The sequence below is a fragment of the Frieseomelitta varia genome, unplaced genomic scaffold (assembly GCF_011392965.1).
Source record: "Frieseomelitta varia isolate USP_RPSP 00005682 unplaced genomic scaffold, Fvar_1.2 scaffold_165, whole genome shotgun sequence".
Taxonomy (NCBI): domain Eukaryota; kingdom Metazoa; phylum Arthropoda; class Insecta; order Hymenoptera; family Apidae; genus Frieseomelitta; species Frieseomelitta varia.
This window is the reverse complement of record NW_025109361.1, coordinates 87,427-94,245: the sequence shown is the minus strand read 5'-3', so window position 1 is coordinate 94,245 and position 6,819 is coordinate 87,427.

Genomic DNA, 6,819 nt, shown 5'->3' with positions numbered 1-6,819 from the left:
TCGCCCCTCCTACGCCCGCACCACTTCCACTTCCACTTCCTCCGCGCGCAGATTTATTGCGATGCATTACATCGAGCCGTGACACTGCCTTATTTATGAACGTTATATGATTTTCCGCTCACGGTAGCGTACACTTACGAGACCATTACACATCGCACTAGACTAACTTGAGTGAATTCCTTATCGCGCAAGTTCCTTATCGCGTCCCATTAGAATTTTCGTTCCACCCCAACACCGGCAGCACCTCCCGAGATCGACTCCGGAGCGGAGTCGGCGGAGGCTCCACTTTTAAAGAGGAGCCTCGATATACGAATCGGGAACGATCCAGAAAGATACACATCACCGCGGTGTGTCTTCTCTCTGTCTTCGATCGCGTTGAAACGTTTGCGTTAATACATTATGGAGACAAAAGTTCGGGCTCGAAGGATGGAAAAGTTTGGAAAAGTCCCGAACGAGAGAGAGTGAGAGAGTGACGCCACTCCCTAACATCCATTTGCACCGGAACGCAGAATCCGATGCAGAAGTTGCCAAGCTGTTCTACGGAGTGAATTTCGTTTCATCAAGTAATCTACCTACGGTTCTAGACCGCGTTACGCATAAGAAGCAGAGAAAGTTATTTTCAATGTGTTCGCGGTTTCAAGAACTGATTCTAATGCGCGCGGGCACAGAGGGAGAGAGAGAGAGAGAGAGAGAGAGAGAGAGAAGGATTTTCAAATGTAGTTTTACAGGATAGTTGGGTGAAAAGCGTGGTTTTTTTCCTCGATCGCCAGTGCAACGGGTATCCGGGCAAAACAAAAGGTGGGATATAAGTGGAAAAAATATCGTTTTCATATCGCAGGCTATTCCGCAGCTTACGATTCACGATACCTGCTTCACCCTGACAGATGCTTGGAAACCTTCATAAATCAATACCACTTTATCCCACGAAATCTCTATTTTCGTTTCAGCCGGGATCACCACTATGCATATTCGATGGAACCGATACAACTTGGACATTAGACCGAAGGAAAGAAAAATTCCTCGTACTTGTAATGAATTTCCTATGGTAAGTGTTGACGTTGCGAGAGTAAAGTGACACTCGTTATCGTGCATCAAGAGTCATTGATTAGATCGACAGTAATAATCTTCGTTTAGTAATTTGAACATAAATTACTCCAATTCACAGTAGATTCTGACGTTAGAAATGCAGCTGGAGACATCAATTTTAGAAACTCTGCTCTTAAAATATTCCAGAACTTCCTCTGCTAACCCTAATTGCAGATAAAGAATACTATCCCGAATCTGAACCGAAAGCGCCACTAACAGTCTCACACGTCAAAAGTCCCTTTTTCTCCGTATTTACTCGGCTCTAGTCTAAAAGCGCCAAAGCCGTCCTACGTTTAAGCAACGAAAAATATCGTCGACTCTGTTATTCGAAATTTAATCCAGTCCACACGAGCTTAAACTATTTACTAATTTAATAATTCTAATTAGTTCTCTCCGTTCTCTCATATTCAATTCCATCCAACGTATCGGCAGTCGTTCAGGTGTTGGCAGTTGGAAGCATTCTAACGCCATAAAGCGTAAAACGCTCAATCTCCGTCGATCTTCCCTTTCTTTTCACCTCCGGCGTTCTTTTCTCCTTTTTACGTTTAAATGAGCTGTTCCCGGCCAGAGACCGCGACACTCCGTGGATGTTAAATTCAAGCTTTAGACATGCAAATCAAGACCGAGAGAGGTGTATGTAACTAACCCGTTCTCCCTATCTTCTTCATTCTTCCTTCTCCGTCGGCTAAAGAGTGCCTTCGCGACGTATTTATAACTCCTTCCTTCCTTCCTTCCTTCCTCTCGAGCTACGCTTCTCACCGCGTCCTGATGAATGCCCACCTTCGCTTTAAGTTTATTAAACTAACTTGCTAAAATTATGAATAATTCCGTGCCATTGTGTCATTCCGCGACGGTGCCGTACCTTCCGTTTCAGGTTCGCGACGAGCCCCCGGCAAAGCCTGTTCTCTATCCCTCCCGACAGAACGATACAAGTCGTTCAAGTATTAGGAAACTGAAGATGTCATCGAGGATTCGCGTCTCATTACGGTACATTCATTCGGTACGTTCAATTCGGTTAGGCGTGTATTCGGTGAATCATCGGCGAACGCCCCATCGTAGATAGAGGAGTAAACAAGAGCTTATATGTTCGATGAAAATATCCTTGTACGATAACCTTCGACCGGAAGATGAACCATCGACACGGACGACTTTGAAGAAACGCAAGAATTCGTTCGTTCAAGATTAATTCGTTGGCTTTCACGTGAAACGCGTCTAAGTACGTACATACATTTCCCATACATGGCTGGCCGAACATCCTACGACCGCTGCCGATTCCACGTCGTCGATTATTCATCGACGTTTGGACGATTTATGATGGCTCGGTATCGGGCTCGATCGAGAGCCGTGAAGGCCGAAACCGCCGGCAAAATAGATCGCGCGTAACGACCATCTAAGGCTCGCGAATGATCTTTTGTTGCCGTTCGAATGACCGGCCGCGCCGGTTGAATAACAGGCAATCGTAATAGATTCATGGCAGTAGTAACGGACTTCATGAATCAGCCATAAGGAGGCGAAACGTTACAAAAGTTCCGATCCCGAGCTGCAATAAGCTCTTTGCCGAATTAATGGCTCCGAAATTCTTCGGTTGATTTATTCGCGACAGTACAGAGTAACTGGCAAGTTACGTATACCGAGAAGAAATTCCGCCGTTAAAGCGTACCGATACCCTCTCTGCACTTTCCCTCTACGTTCTACGCAACTACGTTTTACCCGCAATCACGAAGCCTTATCACGTCAACGGGATTTGTTCGAACAGTATTGTGCACTTCTGACAAAAGAACGAGACTTCCGTTCTTCTTTCTCTCTCTCTCTCTCTTTCTCTCTCTGGATGCCGTTAAAGCTGATAGCGTGTCAAAAGTACAGCGGGCATTGTTGGAAAACATAATCAAGAATTTGGAGCTGTGTTGCTCGCGCGTATTTAACTGCGCAAACTGGTTTGTACGGATTAGGCCGAGCATGTAGAACCGTCTAAATACGCCGTGTTCCCCGTGCGTACTGAACTGCACAAACTGGTTTGTACAGGCTGCCTCTCCTGTAGCCTTAACTCTGCAAACCAGTTTACGCGGTTATTCCAAGAGGAATAATTGAGCGTGTAGGCCTCGGTTTACACCAAATGAGATAAGGAAATAAATTAGAAAACAGAATGTCCCTCATTTAACTATCGTTCCGCCGAGTTCCCCTTGCCAACCTTTCCTTTTTTCTTTTCTTTTTCTTTTTTTGTTCTCTCTTTCTTTATTCCCTCGACCGATACGAATTACAGCCGTTCTTCTTATTTTTACGCTCGCTGTTACGCAAATCTATTACGTGATTAAAGAACCAAACTAGCTCGTCGATTATTTGAAGAAACAGAGAAACAAACCATCGTTCGATTTATTAAAGACGATAGCAGTGTCTCGCGAATGTTCCATTATTTTGTGACAATCACATTCTGAACATTTACACAAACATTTTCTCCCAAGGAGAAAATTTCAAGCATATCTGTGAGGTTTCATCTTTAGAAACTGATTACGATTGCTCAGTGAATGGTAGAAATATACATAATCTGGTAACGGTGTAGGAAAATACAGTACCGTTAAATTTCCTCCAAATTTCCGACTTATCGGCCTAACCCAACAGAAATGTCATTTGTTCCGAACCAAGTCAAAGATTCCGAAGACTAAGCAGATATCACCAGCTAAACCGGTGTTATTTCACGGATAGGCAAACATTAGGTACTTTGCACGCATCTTACGCACCGCTCGATACAAAGCCGAAGATTTAATCCGACTGTTCTGAATCCCGACGACACCCGGTGTCGGAAGCGCGAGCACGGCGAACGATGTAAATTTTCGAATGGCACGGTTTGCGCTCTAGACGATGAGGAGGAGAACGACGTCAACGACGGGAGAAGGTATCCCAAATACCTGCAGGAAATCTGCGGAGCCCATGACATACCATCGTGTTTGTCTTGCGTTTTAGGTGACTCGATTCCTGTGCTTACGTTTCCACCAGGTCGAGACCTCACGGCTTACGGATTTGATTTCGCGCATAAATATTAATGCACCGTGATCAACCTGGCCTCTGCGCGCCGTAAATGCCGATAGACTAACTGCGCAACCGTATCGACCAAGGCTTTCGAAAAGTCCGATTCAATATTTTGCCAATTATTCTCGATTATATTTCGTCGTTCGATCGCGAGGACGACATTTAACCGAGCAGTTTTTTTTTTTCCTTTTCTTTCTTTTTTCGACCATTAAAATCTAAAAAGTTGAGAAGCACGTTTTCTTTTTTGTTAATTCTCTGAATAGAGGCAAAAGAGATATTTCTCATTTCAGTCCAATCAGTCAGCAATCTAAGCGATAAATTAGCTTATCTTGGTTGCTAAATTTACTTATCAAAGGATATATTATTCTAGGAGATTATTCATTTCGATTCGCTCGAATCGATAATGGGAGTGAAACAAAGAGCAACCTTAGTGAAACCGTTGGTTACGATGGCAGTCCAAGAAATGACTTGTGCAGACTGACTGAATCTGAAGGTAACTAGGTTGACAAAGGACAACTGAACCCGACATTATTATTTCTAACTACGGTAAATACGGTTCTGACAAGCGTAAGCGAAAAAAAAAAGGAGCAGGCATATAATCAACGTGTATCGTATCGCGAGAATCTAAAAAAATCCCGGATATTACGTGTCTTTCGTCGACTCGGATATTAAAACTTGCAGTATTTTTCACCTTTTCTAATTGGCGTGCCAACGGAAAACGATAAAAAAGAGAAAATTCCAATCACCTTTTTTACTGGAATATGATAGTTATAATAATAATCTCCTGTCGCACAATTTCACCTGCAGTTCGTTAAGTGTATCATGACTACTTAAAAGAAAATATATTGCCACGTCGTTTTATTATCTCGGGTGAAACTAACTCTTTCTTAATTGAAGTGTAATTTCAAGAAGGCACAATGGTATCTCGTTCTATAATATAAATATTCATGAAAAAGAACAAATGGCAATTAACTTCCCCTATCCCCAACCAAAGAAGGCGAATTAACATATCGCTCGAATCGCAAAGTAATTCCTTCGCGTATAAATCTTCAATTTCTCAATACGCTGACTCACATCTGCTAAATATCAGATGACAAATTATTCAAATACAAGTTGTTGCATTTTTTCTTTTTTTTTTTTATCCCCAAAGAACCGTGCAACTCGCAACTCACAACTCAAAATTGCGTTCGAAAAAAAAAAAAAAAAAAAAAAAAAAACAGAAGGAAACGGACGAGAATGTTACAGCCATTTATGGAAGAAGTTCGTTCGAAGGGGAGTAAGTTGGCGGTACAAAGCCGGTCACACAGGAGGCGAGCGTCGGCGTCTAGACGCGGACGAACGACGTTGAAACGGAGCCGGTCGATAACGCGATGCAGCACCTCGAGCCGTGACGAGGCTGCGACATCGGGATTGTGATTAGGGGCTGGTCGGCAAACAATGCCTAATTACATAATTATTGTGCCGCGGGCCCGTAATTAAGACACATTACTCCTCCCGGCTGGTAATTCATTACGTTTAATGTCTTCCCTGCCTCCACCGTTTCATCGCGGATGACAGTCGCGACGGTTCCGCTAAATACCGTTACCGTGAGATATTACCGACCACGACCACGACCACGACCACGACCGTGGCTACGACCACGTAGCACGAACCTCCACGCAGGCACCCTCAATGAGAGGAGTCTCGGTGCTTTCACCTAACAAAGCAGACCGTGGCTAGACGCTCGTACACAACTACACGCCGTTTGATCCTTGGGACGACGTTCCACGCTCGTTTGTTTTATTGGACCATGTGAATAATTGTAAGATTAATTGATACCGTCTATTCAGTTTCGTAGGAATAAGGATCGGGCTGCTCGCGTCATGAAACAGGCTCGCGCCTGTTATTCTAATAAAAATTCGCGACAAAATCAAAATTAGATTCGGACAGAACTTGGAACATTCGTTACAACATCCGACAAGTGGAAACGAATTTTTTTAAATTCTTCCAGACAGAAATCTCCACAGCAGCAAAATATCCACGGTTAATCCTTCCTTTCCCCTCTCCCCGTGGATCCTCCGACTTTTAAACACATTTAAAGAAAAATTCCCCGGGATTGAATCGCGTGCTCCAATTTCCGATCCCGTAAATTTCAAACGTTCATTTGCAAATCCATATTCCCCGGCGCCTAAACTAAATGTGCCGATTCACGTGCTCAAAAAACGAACCGCGCGAAATTAACGAACATCTTTACCAATCGCGGAAATTCATAGGGTAAATTGCAATACCGTCGACGCGTATTTAAAGCGGTGAAAGGAGCGTCACGGAAAGAGAGGAAAAGAAAAAAAGAGAAAAAAAAAAAACGAACCGGCCGTGGCCGGATGAAACTGAATGTTTCTTGTTGAAAGGGTGACACGGTGAAACCCTAGGACAATTCGGATGCCACGGAAAAATATTCAGCGTCATTACGTCGGACACGAAGTCGCGGGATCCCAGCGGGCCTTCATTGAAACTCGCGGCCAGAGATTGGCGGATGCTCGATAGGCAGCGTTTCCTCGCGTAATCTCGATATGACGCGAACCTCTCTGTCCCCGAATGTCCCGGAGGACTCGCGGACGTATGAAAAAATTACCGCGAAATCATCTAGCCGCGCCTTTTCAAGCCGCTTAACCTTTTGTTCAGCTCCTCGCTTTGCCGAACGACGTGCGAGTGTTTGTTGCGTCACGCGTT